This window comes from Leptinotarsa decemlineata, unplaced genomic scaffold (genome assembly GCF_025532065.1).
Source record: "Leptinotarsa decemlineata unplaced genomic scaffold, Ldec_3_MD MMD2_tig00026354_RagTag_RagTag, whole genome shotgun sequence".
Lineage (NCBI taxonomy): Eukaryota > Metazoa > Arthropoda > Insecta > Coleoptera > Chrysomelidae > Leptinotarsa > Leptinotarsa decemlineata.
This window is the reverse complement of record NW_027412702.1, coordinates 12264413-12288130: the sequence shown is the minus strand read 5'-3', so window position 1 is coordinate 12288130 and position 23718 is coordinate 12264413. Positions and strand designations below refer to the sequence as shown.

Sequence of the window (23718 nt, the reverse complement as noted above, 5' to 3'; positions counted from 1 at the left end):
TTAAACTGCTATTATTAAAAATTGTTTGGTCATGCACCGATCCTGGCCATCTCACAACAATATCTCTTATTTTCAATTTAGCATCGCTTACTGTCTGAACATTTAATGCAAAATAAGATTTTCTACATCTGAATATTTCTGCATCATTTCCACCGGGAGAATCAATTTTAACTAATGTGCAATCAATTGCTCCAATGGTCTTGGGAAATGAAGCTATTTCATAAAATTTTTCAACTGCTTCTTCCAATTCCCTTTTATTTTCATACATGCGAATGTGTTGTCGGGCTAGTGAGGCAATAGCAATAGACACCTTTTTGATAATCCTGCTAGCTGAACTTCTAGACACTCCCATAAAATCTGATACGATTATTTGCATATTTCCTGATGCGTAGAATCTTAAAGTCAACAATAATTGTTGTAATGGTGTAATGCACCCACCTCTAAAAAATAAATAAATTTTTTTATAATTCTGTTAATAATACAAATTTTACAACTTACTTATTAGTAGGTAACTGAATTTGTTCTTTTATTTCATCTAGTAGATACAAAACAGTTTGTTTTTTTAAGCGAAAACGTTGGTAAAAGTCAAGCTCATCATATTTTTCGAAGCAGTCTGTTCTTTTCCTATACACTTTTAGTCTTCTAGTATAAATAAATTCTTCATCAGATGAACTTGAGCTAGACGTTTCAAAATTATTCATATTTTTATGATTATTATGGCTAAACGAACACAAAACTAGCAAACGTAGCGAGTAGCACAACAAATAACAATTATTAAAATTGAGGTTATGTTGTAGTTAAATGACACTTTAGCGAGTTGAAGTAGAGAAATCGACACTTTAACTTTGAAGGACGTTTTTGGCTTAAAGGACACTTTAACTTGGTTATGAAATCAAAAATATTTATTAAAGTATCATTTAAAGTTAAAGTAACCTTTATGTTTCTTTATGAAATCGGCCGTTAGACTTACTGTCACAAAATAAAATAAAACTCGTTTTTGTGAAAAATTTATTTTTTTGCAGATTATGTTTTCAAATATTATTAGGGAATTGGTAATGCGTTATGAAGCAATTTTCAGATTCTCATTCATTTTACAATTGATCTAATTTCTTAATTTGTTTTCTGTCGATTTTTATTTTTTTGAGTGAAAATCATTCGTCGGACAAAGAAATACCAGGAGATCAAATTTTCTCAAAAATAAATGAAGATTTTAAAATAATGATTTTATTTTGAAAATAAAGCATTGGCGTAGTACTTTTTCCCCAAAAATATTCAATGCGAAACCCGTAGGGATGCCACTGTTTGAAAAAATACAACTTTGTGTACATCAGAAAATGCGCCTTGAGGCATGGAACATATGTACCAAATATGCCAAAGATGTCTACAAAATTATCTCAGTTATTATTAAAAAACTGATTATTTTTGAAAACTTTGCCACCCTGTATCTCAAAAGTTAAGGCGTTTAGGACATACGTCCATAGGAAGTTTTTTCCTAAAATGGGTCTAAGAATTACCTCCTTAAATATTAGCATGTGTTTAAGGAACACCCTGTACTATAGGTATTTGATGTTCACCTGAGTTTCTTTTTCTCGTTTGACAAACTCTAAGATTCTCACGGATAGATTTATTCCCTTTACATTACAACAAAATTGTAAAACAGATAGGTAAAAAAATGTACTTACTAAGTTGAGGTTAAAGTAAAAATTCAGACGTGGCAATGAGAAAAACCAAGTTAATACTTTTCATCATATAGAAAAGTGCCACACATTCAATTTAGAGTTACAGAGAAAACGTACAAAAAACTTTATATGGTGTTCGGAATTAGATTAACTTTACGCGAATCCACTTTTTACTATATAGATATAGATGTCTACCAAGTTTTTCTTCTTCTTGACCTCGTCTTCCCGTAAAGGTTCAAATGGTTACTCGAAGTTTCTCACGGACAAGAACTGGTAGCAAAACATTAATATAAAATGCAAATAGATTTACGAAGGGTATGCTTTATTAATATTTTCATCCATTGTAAAAATCGCAAATACGTTTGAGGTTAATTAACAACTCCAAAACTGTTAACAAACTGAATGGCGCATGAGTATATTGGATAGGTTTGCCAACCTAGCTACAAAAGTTATTGGAGAATTCTTCCATGTAGGATTTTTAAATGAACGATTCCCAGTAATTATTTGACGTGTGAAATATGGAAATATTGAAAATCAGGAGATCATTGGTTTCAAGTTTTGATTCACTCAGTAGTAGAAAAAAATTTCAAATTATCATGCTACTTCAGAAAAATATTCTGAACTAAACCTATACCAAAGGATTCAAGTTTAATTATTAGCGATTCTTGTAGGTGACTGCCATTAATTCAATTTCATAAAAACACTTCCATCTGCAGTCCGCTTTCAATAGATTGACAAAACCATCGATTAATTCAATCGATATCTAGTAGTTGCTTTGAGTCTCCGAACGCTCGTATTTACCTCTTTGTGTACCTTTGCAGCGTCCACGCCCCCTTTTGTTTGGTCTAGCGTTCGTAATGTCCTCTGTCTACTCGCGTCTGTTCCTATCTGCGATCCATATATCCGGCGGCGGCGGTGCGGCGGGCCCGTTCCACCTGGAATTGCGCCGCTCTCCGGAAACATTTTCTGGAAATTTACTGGGGAATATTTTTATGGGGTCGCAGCCGATATACGTGCCGTCGGGAAAGAATTAAACCTGCTGGTCTCGCTTTTCCGGAAAGATGGCGCAACCTTATACGAGGTACCGGGAGAAGTTAACCAATCCAATTTTAGTTCTGAATGGAATTGTTTTGTTTCAACGCTAAATTTAATCTCGAATACAGGGAATCAAAAAAACAAGAGTTATCTATACCAAATTTCATGGTATAATATAATAATAATAATAAAAATAATATTTATTTGTAGTTTCATATAAATACAATAAATATACAATCTATAAAAATGGTAAAAAAAACCTACAAATAAGGCTAGAAACAACATGTACCGGAAGGGTACTGTTGATCTTAGTTCTAGCCTGGAAGAAAAGCAAACTAAACGAGAGAAAAAACAAAGAAAAAAGAAGATATAAAAAAAGAGGAAGGAGAGAGAGGGAAGAGAGAGAGGAAAACATGTTAAATTTATTACTGAAAATTTTTCAGAAGTATAAAATCTATGAAATCAATTAAATTAATGGCTTTATGATTGAGCAGCGATAAGATATTTTTTGTAACAGCACTTGAATGAAGAAACTTTACTAACTTTATATTTTTGTGGAATATTATTGCACAAACAATATATATTGTAACTGAAAGATCGTCGATATAGAGTGGTTCGATGGGGCGGCGGAGAAAGTAACCCTTTAAACCCCAAATTTAGAGTGTGTACATCACTACGAAATCTTATTTTGCTATACAAATATGATGGACATTTGTTAATCAATATTTTATGATCAGTGGTGGGATAGGCAGTATTATTTGGTGTCAGGTGTGGGGTCGGTGAGACTAATAAATGAAGAATTCAACAAATTCACACTCACTATTTGTAAAATCAAGATAATTTTCAAGATATTCTTGAATGTATGAGAGAAAACGTGAACAAAATAATTCAAAGCTGTAGGTCTCAGTTTTTCGTGCCCATGGATTTTTCAATATGTTTTCCGAATAATTGTTCAGTAGTATAACCAACTAATAATTACTTGGTGTCGATAACAGGAATCAATATTTCCTACCGGAATTAATGAAATTCGTCATCTACTTGGAAACTGGAAGAAAAAAACGCCGAATGAAGTATTCTGAAAAATTTCCCATAATTCATTCATGTCCTTAGAATGAAACAGCAGGTCCAATTAAACTTCCAAACTGCAAACTTTATCTTTTTCTGTTACAAAATCGTCAAGCCGAAGTTTTCACGATAATAATTTTTTAGGCGAGATGCTGAACTTAAATTTTTCATAGTGTTCTGGTAGGAAACAAACGCTGTGACAATCTGTTTACACTTTATTGAAGAGAAAGACCAATTAGACTTTCAAAAAAAGTTGAACATAAAAAATTATTCCAAAAGGGAAACCAAAAAATACAAAATAAATAAATATTCCAGATATGAAATTTGAAACATTCGTCTATGCCAATATACCTATATAATAAGGCTATGAAAACGTCTGCCAGAAATTTTTTTTTGGTCACGTATGCTTTATATGCTTCTTTCAGTTGAGATTGTAATCAACCCAAGTTCTTACTGAATTTGTAGATTCTGATGGTTTAATGAACTCATTATTTTCAAAAATATGAAAAGTGACACTCTTCCGAGAAACTAAAATAATACGGCCCAACTTATAACTATGAGAAAGTCTGCGACATTATTCAATATCATTAGGATTTCTTCTGGTGTTCGAGCTTCTCCATAAATACGTGTCTTCAGCGTATAAATTCATCATTTAAGTCCTAAATTGTACAGGATCGTTCCAAACCACACAAAATTTATTTACATTGACTTATAGTCAATGAATATTGATTTATATTCAGAAATATTGTTGAAAGCTTAATGTTGATTCGGGGATTTCTGCAGGCACTGGTCCCAAATTCCATCGGTTACAATCTCGACATCTCACTGCAATCGGTACTTATTCAAAAGACACTTTATTGTGGGATTTTCACTGAACAGTTTTACAAAAACGCAACACGTGTTTCGCCATCTAATGGCTTCTTCGGGAGTGCCTTTACTAACTCTTAGTAAACTGTTTCGTGAAAATCTCACAATAAAGTGTTTTTGATTACGTCATGGATTTTCATCAAGTATCGGCCAATTCCATCATATATTGCAATCGGTACGTCAATGATCGATCAGCGCCTCGCCTATCACCGCAATATTTCACAGCGAATGTATTAATGATCCGACATAAGCTTCAGGTACGCCCTCATAAAACTTCGTCCCTTTTGCTCGGTCGGTAAATAGCTATTGGACGGATCGATAGCTTTTAGTTTACTTAGCGTACCGACCAGAACTAATTCATTATATATAACAACATCACCCTCCGCCACAAAACACCGCAAAAAACCTTCTGAAATATTCACATCAACGCTCATATTTCACCGTATACTAATGTAATGTCGGTAGTTAGCCGGAGGTGTTTCGATATACAGGTTATTATCTGTTATTCTAGGAAACGCAGTATTTAGACACTAGAATAATACAAGGGTCGTACGAAGAATAACAATTTTGAGAGGGTCAGTTAAGAAATACTGTAGGCTCAATATTACTTTCTTTTAATATTCATTCAATTTCCATCATTTATTCAAAGAATTTTCTTTCGCTGTTTGGAATCCTTCTGTCTTTCAAGTCTTCGGAAAATACTGCAGCTTCGTGGGCATATTGCGCATTTTCTTACATCTGTTCATGTCTGGTTCCAAACCTTAACCGATTCAGAAATAATATATGAATTTGATAATCCATGCATATGCAATCATCTAAATGTACCCATTATAGAGTCAATCAAACGAGAGCTAGCTGATTAGTGCGACTGTTTACTTCGATTCATAACTGCTATTGTGAACGCATCAGGAACCATCCCACTTTGAGAGGAAATACTGTTCATAAACAGAGTCCTGCTGGAAATCACACGTTGAAAAGTAAGACTTTGTTAGGACATGGTAACAGTGGTGAAGAAGGCAAGGGGCTTCCCCTCCTAGGGGAAGCCCCTTGCCTAGGGGAAGCCCCTTGCAATCAGCGCCTTTAGTGTTTTCTCCAGTCATGTATCTTCCTATGAGCACGCAGTCTGTACCGTCCATACCCTTTTCAGAAAGTAACTAAAAGAACTTTCTGGTCCTCGTTTCCATTGGCATACCTGACCTGCCCGCATATTGGCTTCGACGTATTGCTACATTCCTAATATGTCTGTTTTACAGCATCACTGGAGTTTTTTCCGTCCCGGCGATTTATAGGTATGGTTGGAATGATTTTACAGCCTCGTTAATATCTTCCAAAGCTACCACTTTCTCTGCCATCTGCTAATCATCCCTGGACACCCTTTTTGCAGCTTCCAGAAGTTATCCAGAACTTTGGTATAAGATTCGTAATTTCGGAATCAAGGAAGTGTACATGAAGAAGCTTTCTTGGACTATCCCTGGAATCTCGGTTCAAGGTAGTTCCCGGTATTTATTCCTAGGTTATTTATTGAAACCTGAGGTTCTTTTGAGAGTATTTTATAGAATCTGGCACATACTTGGATCTGCTCGAACTACTCGCATTACCTCTTCTATAAGTCTCTCTTGGGTTTTCTCGGGGATTATATATTCAGTTAGGGACCTTTTGTATTGATCTTATACCCTTGATTTTCTCGCGTTTTAGTTAGTTGTCTTATACGTGCCAGATCTTTCTGGTGTGTCCCTTATTTCAACGCCCATCCGATCTAGACTAGTTTCCAGTTCTACCTTGTTGGTTTCCTAGTTAGTTTTTCATAAATTTTGATAGAATGTGATCAAGATATGGTATCCTACGATTTCAAAGTTTATGTGCCGGTGATCTGAACAGTTTTTTTCATCCGATACATCCCATTTCCAAACATTTTATTGAAAGGAACTGGAGTGAGATTTAAATGAAAGTTGAAGTGAAATTATGATATCTATCGTTTGTTTGCAGATTGGTGAAAATAATAATATACCGACAACTGTCAATTACTCATAAAAGGCTGGTCCTCTTTCAAAAACTAACACAGTTGATACAGAAATGATATACCTTCAACCGAGGCATCACAAAACTCCCTTTTCATTAGAAAAAAAGGTAGCGCGACTAGTGATGCCACACCATTGAGGGTTTATCGAAAATTGTCAAAATTGGCGGAGTAGCCGGTTCTTCACATTTAGTGCAAACTTTGCGAATTGTCAAACAAGCGACGAAAAAATCTACAGTGATCTAAATAAGTAACTGTATGAGTCTAGTCGAGACATCCGATTCATACACCCATTTGGCCATAGGAAAAATGCCATTTTTTCTCCTTGTTTCCTCATTTTCCTATTTTGCCTTTTATATTCAATTACGCATGCCAATCGTTAATGGAGTGAATTGGATTCCTCCTTCCGCAACACCTGCTATTTTTTCCAATGCGATTAAATCCGCTTCAGCATCCCTTCCTGTCATCCGAACTTTTTTCGACACGTTCTAGTTTATTCCTAAAATCCCGCAGGCGAAATTTGAAGCCAAGACGTCAACTTTACGAGGACTGTAACTCCATATAAACATCGTTCGCGTATATAATAGTATAGCGGTGCACCCTTAAAAAGGTAAAAAAAACGATTCACATATAGTCAGTGGGCATACTTGAAGACTGGCTATAAATCAAATCATCTGAAGGAACAATTCGTTCAGGCCAGTCTCAACTACATTGTAGGTTAATGGACTGACACCTATCAGAAAACAACTACTCCCCTGGCTAATACCATGAAGAATGTTGGATTATATCCGACAGCTTTCTTTCCTTATACGAGGAATTGGGCAAATTTCGGATATGCGGTTGGTTACCTGGTTTACAGGCAGATGGGGCGATGACAAACCTGTTGTTTGTCGTCCGCTTCAGCCTAGTTCGAGGAAAGATACTCTGAAGGAATTCGATTTTCAATTATCGGAAATCATCGACTTCATCTTAATGATAGACACTACCTTGCACTGACGAGTGTCCAAACAGCCCGAAACCGGTCTGCAAGTGTATTCCAATAATTGAATATATATTGCAGCAGTTGTATTGCCAACAGCATATGCAGGAATAACTTCGGTGAAGAATCCTGCACCGACACCTGTTGGATATAATCCAACGCCCTTCGTGGTATTAGCCAGGAGAGTAGTTGTTTTCTGATAGGTGTGAGTCCATTAACCGACAGTGTAGGGAGTTTTTGCCTGGCCTGAACGAATTGTTCCCTTAGATCAGGGGTTCCCAACCGGTGGTTCGCGTACCACCAGTGGTACGCGGGAACGTTTCAGGTGGTACGCGTGAGTGATGTGAGCAACATGCTGTTAATAGCAAACATGACTCAGCTCACGGGTCGCTAGAAAAACGAAATACCCATAACCCAGTGAGCAACCTGACATCTTTGTTTTTCTATAACATTGGAGTTTATAATTCCTAGGTAATAAAACAATAAAACACTTTAGGAATTTTACCTAGGAATCCCCAAATAGTACAATTGGTAAACAAAGGGTATTTCATTTTTTACCTGTGAGTCTTTAAAAGGATTGTCTTTTACTTTGGCATTACAGATTCGTTGTGGGTGTTGTAATTATTAATTCTAATTTCGTATACAAAAAATTGAACTATGAAACGATTTCTGACGTCTTCTTCTACTTAAAAAGATTGTGCTAAAAAACCTAAATTACCGGCCAATCGTTAATACGATGAAAGCTACTTACAGTAGGGTTTTATAGTGAAGCCAGGTACTGAAACCAGTGACATTCCTATTCCTGAATGAACCAATTCATGAAGCCTTCTTTACTGATGCGACACCAAAATACTAAGCACCCTGATTTGATTGGTATGCCCATTGAATTTTTTTAAAGAAAATCTAATTTGTTAAAGAAAGAAACCCTATGTTTAACGAAGTTTATCAATACTGATACTAACTTGATAAAGACGTTTAAGAATTAGTTTAAGACTAGTTTGAGAATTACAAAAGATGGAAAGGTGAGACGCTTTTACTGCCGGCCGCTGTGGATATGGTTCAAGCCGTGTTAGGACACCACTGTCAAATAACACAGTAAAAAGACGAATTGACGATTTAATAATAACTGGCTTTAGAACTCCAAGAATGCACTTATTTTGCACTTCAAGTTGACGAAAGCACTGATGTTACAAACATGGCGCAGCTACTTGTTTTCGTGCGATTTGATTATAATAAAGAGGTGATAGAAGAGTTTTTTTCTGCAAACCACTTGAATCAAATACCACAGTGGAACTAATTTTTAAGGTAATTGATGAACATGTGCTCAAAGTAGGCATTTCCTGGCTTGTGTACAAATGGGACAAAAGCTATGTCAGGAAAATTGACAGGGCTAGTAGCAAAAATGCTCCTGAATGAAAAACTACACTTTGTTTCATCCATCGAGAAGCATTAGCTGCTAAAGGTATGCCGGAAAATCTCAACTCCGTTCTACCAGATGATTGTGAATGTTATTAACTTCATAAAGGCTAGGGCTCTAAAAACAAGATTATTCTCCTTGATGTGTGAAGAAATGGGTGGCAAGTTCAAAACTTTACTCCTGCATACAGAAGTGAGGTGGTTATCTCGCGGAAAAATTTTGAACCGTCTCTTTGAACTGAGATCAGAAGTTTTCATGTTTTTAAGTGAAAAAAATCATAACATGAAAAAATTGTTTGCTGATGAAAAATGGTTGTCAAGATTGGCTTACCTAGCCGACATTTTTGACAAACTCAACACACTGAGTTTGGGACTTCAGGGACCAAACACAACAAATTTAATTAAAAAAGCCTTTGAACACTTTTAGAAGAGTAAATATTATACGTTTATTAAAATATTCAGGTCTGGTGGTATGCCAATATTTCTCAAAAAGTCAAGTGGTACGCAGGTGCAAAAAGTTTGGGAACCCCTGCCTTAGAGATTTGAAAAAGAAATTGGTTAACGGACTACGGAGGGATGCCTGGATGAAACATATTCTAATCGATGCATTAAAGTATTCTGAACGAATAATTCCGATGATATTTTTCGTACGGATGCTCCGTATATTTTATAAACAAAAAACTGATTTGAGAAGAATTAACAGTTCAATACCCATATAAAATCGACTGACTCTTTTCAAAGAGCTATGTTCAAGAAGCCTTACGTGATCTTCATATCTTCTGGGGTAGTTATGAAATTTTGAATTCCTTTCCATTTTTTTAGTCTTATTTCGAGGAACTCGAAAATATCAGTATTTTTCGAAATATTCGTCAAAAACTAGAATTATCGAATTTCGTTTTTTAGGCTTTTTCGCCTCCATTTCCAATGATATAAAAAAAGCAGAGGAACTAGGTATGGACCTAATGTCATGAGGAGCTAAGGTTTTAATCACCTCCTGATGATGCTGACTTGGACAACGAAACGCACGATGAAAGTGTTTTTAACAGATCCATTTCACCCCAGAGGTTTCAAATTTTACTTATCCACCTAACCTTACTTTTATACATTCAGCCATATTTTTGTTTAAATCTGTATTGAAAATACATTCTGGGTGAATTTTATTTATTGATCTATAATGTATAGGCTTCACAACTTACGGCTATGCAATGGTAAAAAAACGAACACTAAACATACATAAACCAGAAAGTGCTGATGACATTTCGACAACCGACAGGAAACACTATCACTTGACATGTGGCTTGGACAACCGGTCACAACAGTTGTGCCACTTCAGCAGGGTTACTAACACACTTATGATGAAACAATTTCAATTACACTACAAGTAAATACCGAATCAAAATAATCACCTAAATTAATATTGAACTTTCTCATCATAATGCATGTTTTCAATATTTGTGAAGAAATGATCAATTTTATAGGTGCACCGCTGTACTACAAGCACTGGTAACTGCATATACGAGTAAACATCTCTCGCGTAATATTCCCCGACACTTCGCTACACGTTCGAGGTTTATTTTCAATCTGAAGGGTGAAACCTCAACTTATGCGAGAAGGTAAATGATATAAAAAAGCTCATGAACCAAATCGAGTTTCGGGCCGAGGAAAGATGTTGCGAAATTTTATCGGCGCTGGTTGACGATAACGTGGGACTCTTTTTATGCGGGTAAAGATTGTTGCTGATGGGCTGGTCCGATATAGAGAATCTCCAAGTAAGGTACAGTTGTTAAGGTTTAAAGGCATATTGCATCGTAAGTGGAAGTATAGTCGAAGTAACCTGTATTGTGTATAGTTAAAGCTATGGCATCTCAAAAGCCAAAAAAAACAATACGGAGAAATAATGTCTCTGCGAACTAATCCACGTGGACTGAAGAATTGGCGGTTGGTATTGGATAATTTTAACTAAACGTGTTTTATAATTAGCTGAAAAGTCATAAAATCAAATTTGAAGTCATGTTACGGTGACGAATAGAATGTGGTGATGAGTATCGACGTTGTGTCGTCAATGTTCAGTTCAGGAACTGATCGCGATTTGAGTGTTGAAATTCGATATTGGTGCAGTTATAATTACTTAAAATTTTTCTTATCTTTTCAAAATGTGGCGTCCTTGGACAAGTACTAATAGTAATAACGAGTGTGATAACAATGCAGAATTTTTCCTATGTAGTGTTTCCGATAGCGATAATGAACAATGCGAAAAAGAGATACCAGTGAATAAGATTCGGATGCATTTGAATATTGAAACACAGATAGTATGTTTCAATGTATATATCTCAAGTTTGGTTTCGAGGGAAACAAACTATTACCAGCAACATCAGATTTGACCGAAATTCCTTTCTCAATTGTACGTAAAATAGTCAAAAACAAACGTTATGAACGCAAGACGCGATGTGATACGGGATTATCAAAACCTTTAGATGTTTATCTAATAAAATCATTAAAAAAACAATATACAAATGTTACAAAAGCAATAAGATTCCTACTACAAGGAAAAAATTGAATACTTCAGACCATAACGTGAGCTGCTGCGACGAAACTCTTCAGAATTGGATAAAAAAACTAGGATTTAGATTTAAAATAGTAAACAAACGTCAAGCAGTTTACGGAAAGCAGAAGAATAGTGGAATTGCGTAACAAATAACTAAATATAGACAAGAACAACGGCAAATTTTCTATTCGGACGGAACTTGGTATGATACTCACGACACTGTGGACACGACCACGAAAGGGTGGACTGATGGTTCGAGAATGTGTACGCCTAACATGCCTGCAAAAAAAAAGAATCGCGACTAATCATTGTGCATTGCGAAGAAAGTAAAGGATGAGTTCCGAATTCTTTGAAATTGTATGGAAAAAACTTGAGGGCTGCAATGTTGACTATCATAAGAACATGGAGGCTAATATTTTTGAGGAATGGTTTGAAAACACATTGATCCCAAATTTGGATGCGGATAGTGTAATAGTTCTTGCAACGCTTCCTATCATTCGCGACAGCTCATCAAAGTACCGAATAAAAATTCGAGGAAAGATGAAATACAAAGTTTTTCGGGCGTAAAAATACTTTTCCAAAATTTGATAAGAAGGCAATAGAGCTAGTTAAAGAAGAAGTATCTAATATTACCGAAGAAGACTGGCAGAGACGGATTAAAAAAGTAATTTTAGTTGAAAAAGACTATATGGAGATTGAACACTTCCATATTAATGGTGGAAATAAGTTCATTATTGATTTAAATGACGACAGTGATAGTGTAACAGAGAATATGGAAGAGGAATTATCCCACTCATCTATATAAATGAAATATTATAAACGCTTACATTCCACTAGCCAAAGGAGACTGGAAGCGATAAGACGCAACATTATTTTTGATACATTTCTTTAAGTTTCATTTGTTTCAAGCATTCTTTACATTTCATTAAAATGAAAATATTTTCAACAACGCTTTTGTTCTACAACATTAAATATTTCAAAAGAAAACAAGTTATTCAATATTGAAAGTATTCAGACCGAGGGAAGCGGAATCCGATTCTAGATGGAACTCTGTTTTACATACGAATTCATGCACTTTGAATATCAACTTTCAACCCCTTTTCCCGGGAAATAATATTTACCATCCAGACGATCCCTCGAAAGTATCGGTTTTCCTTTCGTCCCACCGCATTTCTCTAGTATAGTAGAGCCAGCGGCGACACCGGACAAAATAAACAAAAGTCCTCACCGTAGAGGTTATATACGGAGTTGGTAAGTAAAAAGGTGACGCAGAAAAACAGAATCAATGTCTAGTTCGAACTTTTTCATCAACAGATTGACCAAAGGCTGTGCCTTTGAGCTGCCCCTTAGATAATAATCTCTATTTTCTGAAATAGGAACAACTGGAAACAACGACGATGCCAGATGTGAATGATAAAGGGTTTAAACAAAGCCCATTACTAAAGCCATAAGAGGATTCCACCTGAATGAATAAGAGGGCAATTTGGGTAACCTTATACTGAGCATTCGTTATTATTTGTGTATTTTTCATGTGTGTTTTCCATTTTTCATTTTGACTTGCGGATGAATTTCGTATTCCTAATGATTAATAGATATTATTTTGTTTATACCGTAGTATACGCTGGTCAGGGCCTACCTCCCCTAAGCCCCGATACATTTGGGGGGAGGGGCGTCACTCCCCACACCGTGGGGTAGGTGATCATTGGATCCGAGAATCATGTGCCCTGGGCAAGCGCAGTAGCCAAGAATGGCAGCCTTATGCATCTGTTCGGCTAAGATTTGTGCCTTAGTGCGGCAAGTCGGTATGATTTTAAGATTCGAGAGTAGAGAGGGCATCATTCCACCAAGGACTCCAATAATCAGAACAACCATCTTGGCAGAGTGGTCTGGATAGAGTCTGCGGAGTTCGAAGAGTAAATCTCGATATTCAATCCGCTTTTCCTCCTCTATTATTAGTACTATTATTATTATATCTGCAAGCTTCTCAAATTTGCCCATGTATTTCTGGAAAATGCGTCTTATTGAATCTTACTGATTCCAAATTTTGATAGAACTGGCCGATACTTGATGAAAATAAATTCATGTCAACAATAAAGTGTATTGCACGTTTTTCTTATAAGGGTTCGAGTTCTAGTAAATAAAATCAATCAGTCGTTTATTCTAGATATGGTTTCCTGGTAGAAAAATATTTAGCGGAGGCTAATTATTCAAATCAATTCATTCAATCATAAGATGTTTTGACTTTTTGAATTAATTGATTTCCTTACTTTCCAGAATGTTGAGTTCCAAATCTTTCTTTTCTGGAAATGAAGAGTTTTGAATCCATGATTGAACGCATATACCTCTGTAAAGATGTGAGTAACAAACGTTTAATTCATTTTTCCGTCTTGCAAGATTTTTCTATGTTCTTTCATGCGTGCTTACATTTTTCTTCTGATCTGGCCAATGTGAAAGTGACCAGTGAAGAATAAAAAATTACTAGATTGCTATATGGAACCAGTGTTGATCGCGATTCGTCCAATAACATACAGTTCCATACAGTTCTTTGTTGGAATTCACATCAGACAAAGGAACTTTTACTAGTCTTTGGATCATACTCTCAAATTCTGCTACTTTGTGCCAATATGTATAGGAATACCCGTATGGGATGGTTCACGAAAAAAGAAAAATCGTGTTTATTATCAATTTTTATTATGGTCAAGTCCAGAAAATTTATTGAATAATTTTCTGCACTGAGAAGTAATACCTCGTAATTGGTATGTAGATGATCTACTAGATTGATTTCAGCGTGATTTTGCTGCTGGATGAGCGAAAAGCATATCCTCACAGACTATCCTCACCGAGGATAGTCTTGCATCGCAGTATTAGTCGTGAAAGTAGTTGTTTCCCGGCAGGCGTTTACCAAATCCTATTATGTAGGAACTTTGAGAGGGATAATAAGAAAATATTAATTTCCTTATAGTAATGAAAATGTTTTTGCTCAGACAAAGACAAAAAACGAGGTACAAAAGTTGTAGTTATTGGAAATTTCGTTGCATACCCTGAACATTCAAATCCAGATATTATTTAGAACTGTAATTTTTGTTTTAGTATCGTCTATACTCTATAGGATTCCCAAAAGGTAGAAATTAATTCTTCATTAGTACTGATTAGCTGAAGAGTTTTTGGCAAGTGATCCAGCTAGTACTATTTCCTGGCATTTGTATCTCAAATTTTGACACCAAAATGTAAATAACTTTCTTTATATTCTAGGGTCGGATAAATCCAGTTTTCCAAAGTCTGAAATGTATAACAGAAAAAAACATCATAACTGATCAAGGGAGAATCTGTTGTCAGTATAACCACGACAAATCCGTTTCAGTTTCAACGTTTTGTGCAGCCTAATTGATTCACTATTTATGACGGAAATACTCAAAAATTTCTTGGACTAACTGGACCCCATGAGTAGATAAAATCTGTATTCTCCACAAAATGGCGCACCTGCCCGTAACTACAGATGTACTCATCAACTTCCAAGTACTCTTTTTAATCAAACAATGACTATAAGAATTTAACTGGTTTCAAAGTTCAACTGATTTTGTATCTTCAATAAAAACGAAGTTAGCAATGATGAACAATTAATTTGTTTGATTTGAAAGGGTTATATTTTTAGGAGTGATTAATTTTTTGGGAAAGAAAGTTTTTGGCTTTCTACTACTCCATCTGATACAAAAAAAAATGGATGAGAGAATCTTCCAAAGAAAGGAAGGATTATTCAATTTGAAAATAAGTAACTCTATACATGGATGTGTAGATCATGCAAAGAAGTAACTTTCAGACACAAACTGAAAGAAAGTCCTCCTGAAACAGCTACTTTCATATAAACATTGAATTACACGAAAGAAAAAATTCTTTCGAAACAAATACTTCTATATGAACACTGAATTATACAGAAGATACTTTTCTCTATTCAGTTTGTATATCAAACATTCGTGGAGGAATAAGAATCAGATATCATTCACATGAGTTCTACTTTGAATGAATGGTAATTAATTGTACTCACATGGAACACTGTCACCCTAACTGGTATACACGTGTTTCGCCTTAAGACACTTGCCCTAAGGCTCTTCAGTACCAAATTGGATAACATTATAGAAAATACACACACTTCATTCATGAATTACGATTTTGAATGTCACGGAATAAGCTTGACATTCAAAATCGTAATTCATGAATGAAGTGTGTGTATTTTCTATAATGTTATCCAATTTGGTACTGAAGAGCCTTAGGGCAAGTGTCTCAAGGCGAAACACGTGTATACCAGTTAGGGTGACAGTGTTCCATGTGAGTACAATTAATTACCATTCATTCAAAGTAGAACTCATGTGAATGATATCTGATTCTTATTCCTCCACGAATGTTTGATATACAAACTGAATAGAGAAAAGTATCTTCTGTATAATTCAGTGTTCATATAGAAGTATTTGTTTCGAAAGAATTTTTTCTTTCGTGTAATTCAATGTTTATATGAAAGTAGCTGTTTCAGGAGGACTTTCTTTCAGTTTGTGTCTGAAAGTTACTTCTTTGCATGATCTACACATCCATGTATAGAGTTACTTATTTTCAAATTGAATAATCCTTCCTTTCTTTGGAAGATTCTCTCATCCATTTTTTTTGTATCAGATGGAGTAGTAGAAAGCCAAAAACTTTCTTTCCCAAAAAATTTATTTGTATGTTTAGCTCTCAATACATGGTTAACGTTTCCTTTCTCAACAGAGAAAAGTTCACTTGTAAAACACCGCAGACGAAAACAAGTATATTTTTGACAAACGTCAAAAGAATACAATGTCCAGATGTCACATTCGATAATCTACATGAATGCACATACACAATATTTCTATTTTCAACCTCTCGCCTTAGCAATGGGAACTAGGTACGACTCATTTCTATAGAAACATTTGAAATACACTTATCACCTATTGAAATGGTTTAATGATGACTTGCGGCAAATGAGAGAAAATCTCAGTTGCAATAAAATTATATGTGATACCACCAAAAGATCTTGCATTCAAACTAGATCGTGAGCAATATAGAAAAAAACTTAAAAATGTAAAAAGAGAGTCATATAGTAATTTTGTTAGAAACTCTGATAATGAACAAAATAGTACTTGGCAAATTATAAATCATGAGTTGAATAGAAACCTTAGACAAAACCAAACTTGTGATATAAACGGGGATATTTTTAATGAATTCTTCATTAATATAGCAGAAAATGTTAATTCAGAATCATCTAGAATCATCATGTTCTTCATTCTTTCTTGAACCTGTAACGCCATCAGAAATAATTGATGCAGTGATATCCTTGAAAAATTCTTCTTGCTTAGATATTCACGGTATGAACAGTGCAATGATCAAGGGTATAATTGAAGCAATTATAGATCCTCTGACATTTTTATTCAACTCGTGTATACAAAAAGTGTGTTTTCCAGACATTTTCAAATGTACAAAGGTATTGCCTCTTTTTAAAAAAGGAGAAAGGTCTCTGGTTGGTAACTATAGACCAATATCTTTTTTATCATTAACAAATTATTTAGTGAAGATCAATACGGATTCAGAACGGGTAGATCAACAACAGATGCAATTCGAAAAACTGTGAGTCTGGTTATCGAGGGTCTTGAGAGAGGTGAACATGTGATATTAACCATGTGTGATCTCTCTAAAGCATTCGACTGCGTTTCGCACGATGTTCTGTTCAAAAAATTGCAGTTTTATGGAGTGAGGGGGCTACCACACAGTTTATTTTAGTCGTACTTATGTAACAGAAAAAAATCTGTGTGTGAGAATGGAAACATGTCTGACAATAAAACTATCAAGAATGGTGTACCGCAGGGAATCGTTTTGGGACCATTGCTATTCTTGATATATGACATTTTATGTCACCAGGTAAATGTGTTCTTTTCGCAGATGACACAACTCTAATAACGTCTCAGAAAAACATAATCGAATTACCATCAATTACTGATGATACTCTGAGACAGGCGTCTCTGTGGTTCACAACAAATCAGTTGAAATTAAATGAAAGCAAGACCCAGAAGGTCTTGTTTACGACCTCAAATACTGAAACCACTGAAAATGGCGATGATACTGCCAAACTACTAGGACTCACTCTTGACCGGAATTTATCATGGTATGCACACATTGATGAACTGAGTAAGAAGCAGTGTAAGAGGATATTTGCTTTTTGACCTGTCTCCTTTTTGCTTGTCTCTTGACGCCCTGAGAAGTTCATATTTTGCTTTGTTCCACTCACATATGAATTATGGCATAGTTTTATGGGGTAATTCCTCTCACTCCATTAAAATCTTCAGACTTCAGAAAAAAGCAGTGAAAATATTGATGAACGCCAATTACAGAGATCACTGTAAACCGCTTTTCAAAAAAATGGATATACTACCACTACCGTCGGTATTCATATATAGTCAATTACTTGAAATCCATAAAAATAAATCAATCTATTCGCAGCATCAGGATATTCATCATCATGCTACAAGAAATGCAGATCTGTTCATACAGCCTTGATACAAACTCACAAGGTCTATTAAAAATTCATTGAATATCAATCTCTACAATCATCTTCCTAATTCGTTCAAAGTGCTCAAACAAAGCTCCTTCAGAGTCAGAACTATTAGTAGTTGTTTACAGCTGATTATCGGCCTCCCCCCACCACTATGACGTATTAATTGCTTTTTTTGTTGTTGTTTAGTGAAGTCAAGGCGATGTGACCTTGAAGTGTCTGGTGTATGGATCGTTCAGAATTTTTTTTTCGGTTCTGGGCCTCCCCCCACCACTATGACGTATTAATTGCTTTTTTGTTGTTGTTTAGTAACATCAAGGCGATGTGACCTTGAAGTGTCTGGTGCAGGGATCGTTCAGAATTTTTTTTTCATATGAAATTTTGTGTGTGTATGTGTGTGTGACATAGTGACGTAATTACATTTGGTTGGTGTGTGGGAATGCACGATACAGGGTTTACATTTTTCATTTATGTTCATGACCTTGAACATGGAATTCAACTTTGAGATTAGGGAACTAAATTGCATACATGGTAAAGTCAGGGTTTGATATTGTCCTTCATGTTTACTACTATTCTCCTGGAAAACTATTTTTATAGTACTCAATATTATTTAAGTACTTCAATTATGCCGATTTAGATTTGATTTTATTTCATCTGATATGTGAAGCTCATGTTTATACATAATATTTGTTTTTTGACACTTTCAAAAATTTTAGACTGATTATGTAATGTTCAAAATTATCTTTCATTTTATTCACAATTTATGATTCAATATTTTTAACTTGCGACTAGTTTTTTTTTCTTTTTCTATGTATATTTTAACTAACTTGCAACAAACATTCAAGTGTAAAGTTGTCAAATAAATATATCTATCTATATATCTATTAAAAATTTAAAAATCTGTTTAAAATATGTTTTTCCGTTAATCAGCTCTCACACCCCTACGAACGGCAACTCTGAATTTAACGTGTGATTCCTAGCAGTGTACGTGAATATGCAGATTCTGTAAAAAACTTCAAAAAACATTAACTCCTTCACAAAAAATATCTTCCAAAGTAGACCCTTCATATTTGTTGAATGATTGAAGCAGCAGTGGATAGGCAATCGAAAGTTATTTTCAATGAGGTATCGATCGACTCATCCTATCTCATTTTTTGAAAATTACACATCGACTTTGATGACCCCTCGCTCCCCTTGGCGTATTTTCAGATTTTTGCGAAAACTTCTTGTCCTGTCAATAAACCCACGTACATTTTCGTTAGTTCGCCCTGTTGGGTTGAGGGATAGGAAAATACGAGCCGGCCTCATCCTTCGTATATGCTAATAGGGAACGCGCACCCCTTAGGACAAACAAGTCCGCAACTGTTTGCGATTCGTATCGAGTGAGGTCTATCCCCGGCAAATCCTCTCGCTTCGACGGCATGCCGTTACGGAAACTCGATTTCATATGCGAGCTTTTTCTTTTTCTGGTTTACTTTTTGTTCGACTCGACGAGCTTATCATCTCGAAAATGATGTAGTATCGCATTGTTGGAAAATCTGGATGGATAAATATAGAATGTATGTATACACTTGGTTCTTTTCGAATCGAACGGAAATGCACCGAGATTCGAAGACGCATTGAAAGGCCCGCTTGGTCGCGACGAAACTTTCAAGGAAACTCGAGGGAGGTTTCTATGGAGACTGATTATATCTGTATTTCAAGAGAATATCCGGACTGGATCTTTCAAAGCAATCGCTCTTCCTTGAAACTTAAATTAGTTTTACGTGGAACCTTTTGATGTAATGATTTATTCAGCCTCAGGGCTGAATCTAATGTATCGTCAAGCTTAGCTGACTGACAGATGCTCTCATATGCTGCAGTCAGATGCTCTCATATTGCTGCAGTCATTAAGCTATGAAGCTTGCACTTTGAACATCTAACATCCTCAAATGACAACCAATTCACTGAAATCTCTTCATTATGCCATCAAGGCCGACGGAAGTATAGGAACGATTTCAAAACTGGATGACTGCAGAACCTAAGAGGATCCATAGCGTCTCCTGACTGACGGATGAAGTCACTAACCTACAGTCATGAAAGGACGCCTCCCTGAAATTGATCACAGGAGATCTACTTCCCAAGCCACATATTTTTGTAACTTACCTACCTGTAGAAGGTAGTCCCAAATGGGTCGCCAATCAGGTCCTCACTAGTATAAGGTAAATGTACCTTTCTCTGTGAACCTTCGAATGCATTATTCTTCATGAGGAAATTCAGGCCACATACTCTGTGCCTGCCCTACTCACTCACTTTGAAACTACCAACTGGTCATCGTGGGTCAATGATAAAAATAATATAATGAGGAAGGCAGCGGTCCCTGAAGATGAACCAAGGTTTAACTTAAGCCCTTCCAAATCTACCATAATATCATTTTCCAAGAGGATCAAGGTAGAGGAACTAGGAACTCTATAACTCCGAGAAATACAACTGTCGGGGAAAGCTGAATATCTGACTTGGAACCAACACTTCGACAGGATATAAAGTAAGACAGCGGTAGTCCTAATGCTGGCCAGATGTACTTTAGTCCAGTCATTATAGTAAGTTCACCTCGGAATTCGAGATACCCAGCTGTAAGTCTGTAAATACTTGTATATTGACACCCTAAAAGTTGTCTCAAAACCTACATATGGTAGGGTGTAAGCAACTATTAAATTTCAAGGTCAAAGGTCACAAAAATCGGTTTTTTGCGCTTTTTTTGGAAATATCTCATTTCCTGTGGGTTTTTTGCTATTTGTATTTATTATCAATATTGTAGAATACAAAATTCTCTATAAATTTTGTTTGAAAAATTTTTTTATACGATGAACAGTTTTCGAGATAGAGGGCGGAGAGCACGCAGCATCACTTCAGGTCAACCGGTGCCTCCGGTCGAAAACGCGCCATATATAGTTGATGAACTATCGATAAATCAATGATTATAAATATTTGTCAATTTTTATTAATTATTATATTATATTTTATGATTTTTTTCCTAACTTATCCACTTTTTATTCAGTATTAATTTATTTAACAACACTTACCTGCCAATTGCAGAATTGTAATTGCAGAATTGTTAATGAACCTATAGGAATTATATTTGAATTTTAACCTAATTAATATATATAACTTCTTACATGATGAAAAAAAAAACAAATTATGAATTAATCTTTTTATTAAAAAATATCATTGAATACATTTATTTTTATTGAAAGTAAAGAAATGGAATAAAGGGTACAAAAACTACAATTTATAATTTTAATCATCTTCTTACTCTTCATCGTCGTCTTCTGGCTGCTGGTAAATTTCAAACTGGTCTTCATTATCGTCTTCAACGACATTTGTCTCAAGTTCTTCCATGATTTCGGGGTCAAAGGTTCCATCTTCGTTAATGTCGCTCTGATATGGTAGAGCATTGAGACAAGCTTGCCCATTACATTGGCCACAAGCTAAAGAGCATTGCAAGCCCGCTTTCCTGCATCCACATCGCGAACCACAACCACTCTTGCAGTTGCAGAAAATTGTATTTAGCAAATCTTCTGGAGCAGGTGGTAAAATTGTCATGATAGGCTCCAGAAAATCGTTTCGCATTACCCAACCCCATACCTGGGGTTCCAAATCATGTCCTAACCAAGTTTGAATTTGATAATATACACGGTTGAAATGTTGATGAGCAGCTGCACTTGTTGGTGGAATATTTGAAAGCTGCACAGGTTTATTAAGTTTTGTAGACTTGACGTAATGCATATAACGAAGATGATCGAGACTTTTCACAGATTTCGGAGCATTATAGACTGCCAATAAGGTTTGAGTTCCACTTTCTAATAATCTCTGGGCCGAACAATTTTCTTCCTCAAATGCTGCAGCTAGTTCATCCAAATTTGTCAGTTTCTCAAAAACTTTTAAAAATGATTTTTTTCCCTTTTTAAAAAGCGCAGAAGTTGTGTCACAGCCACTTAATGCGTGCATAAATAAAATATGTTTTTTAGAATAATTATCAAAACTTTTAGTCGAGTATATCTTCGTTTTTACATTACCTTTCTCAACTTTTTTAAAGAAAATTTCTTGTTCGTAAGACAGTGTATCTCGAAAACGGTTCATCGTATAAAAAATTTTTTTAAACAAAATTTGTAAAGAATTTTGTATTCTACAATATTGATAATAAATACAAATAGCAAAAAACCCATAGGAAATGAGATATTTCCAAAAAAAGCGCCAAAAACCGATTTTTGTGACCTTTGACCTTGAAATTTAATAGTTGCTTACACCCTACCATATGTAGGTTTTGAGACAACTTTTAGGGTGTCAATATACAAGTATTTACAGACTTACAGCTGGGTATCTCGAATTCCGAGATTCTTACCTAATTTAAACTTAAATGACTGGATTACTTGGAAAGATATGGGGCTGAAACCAGACAGGATGTATTGGCTCTATAGCATGGTAGTAGCTGATGATAGCATATGAATAGAACTGGTTTGATAGCCAAGAATTAAACAAACTATTTATAAACCAAGCAAAACTAGCTCGTTTGAGAGTAACGAGAAATGAAAACAACAACAATAATTGTGCTTTTAACCCATTCGAATCTCCTCTTGAATTTTGTATGCATCTTGTAATTACAGGGGACGCAAGAGTGAGTCAATTCTGTCGGAAAAATTGACTTACATAAGTGGTCGTGTGAAATTGAAATTTCAGAACATTGAACCACATGAGACTGAAGTATAATTCCGACACAAACTTCATGGTTAATGTTACAAATCGTGAAGATTGGATGAACAGTCATCTTGGTAACATGCTTGGCAGAAACTTCTGATATGTAGACGGATCGAACATATAGACGAGTAGAAAATATATAGAAAATATATACTGAGAGAATAAAAATTTAAATTACAGCCTTCCCCTCCCACAGTGCAGTGCACAAAGAATATCAATCTAAGACCTCAACTGAATAAGCGGATCAATATTTTTGAGGCAGTGACGCTACACTTGAGGTATTGATTAACCAAAAAGTAATATTGATTGATCTGGAAGGGCAATGTAGACAAAAATCTGACTGGCCGAAATAGTTAGATTTCTTGGTGCCTTAATACTCAAGAAACAAAGAAAACGAAAAATGTATGTGTATGCTATACAGGGATCATCAGCTCCATTTATTGATTCAACTAGCTGTGGGAATCAGGTATCAGACTGGGAAATGAAAAACAAAGAATACTGAGAAAATATACACAAACGAGAAAATAAACACAAACGGGGAAACCTTTATAGAAGGATCGTATGGACTGAAGAAACTGAAGATCAACCTATCGAATTTTGGATCTATTCGTCTTCCTGAGAAGTGGCGTCTTCAGGTGTTGTTTAACTATTGATGACAATTTTTGGTGAAACTAGCGGCAAGAAGAGTGTTGCAGATATGGTGTATTCTACATTCGATATTTCAGGTCTTCCTTCCATTAACAAATTGTTTGAATGAAGTCATTTATTTTTTTACTAACCAAGCAAGGGAAAATACAAATAGCAGAATGAAGAGGAACAGTAATTCCA

At 35.4% G+C, this 23718-nt stretch overlaps 2 protein-coding genes across 3 annotated transcripts in view; one reads left to right on the top strand and one right to left on the bottom strand.

Moving 5' to 3' along the window:
• Positions 1-23718, top strand: part of LOC111511482 (uncharacterized) — a 121365-nt gene that overhangs the window by 61778 nt on the left and 35869 nt on the right. The window lies entirely within an intron of this gene.
• Mct1 (Monocarboxylate transporter 1) overlaps positions 1-23718 on the bottom strand; it is a 215271-nt gene that overhangs the window by 186075 nt on the left and 5478 nt on the right. The gene's annotated exons all lie outside the window — the stretch shown is intronic.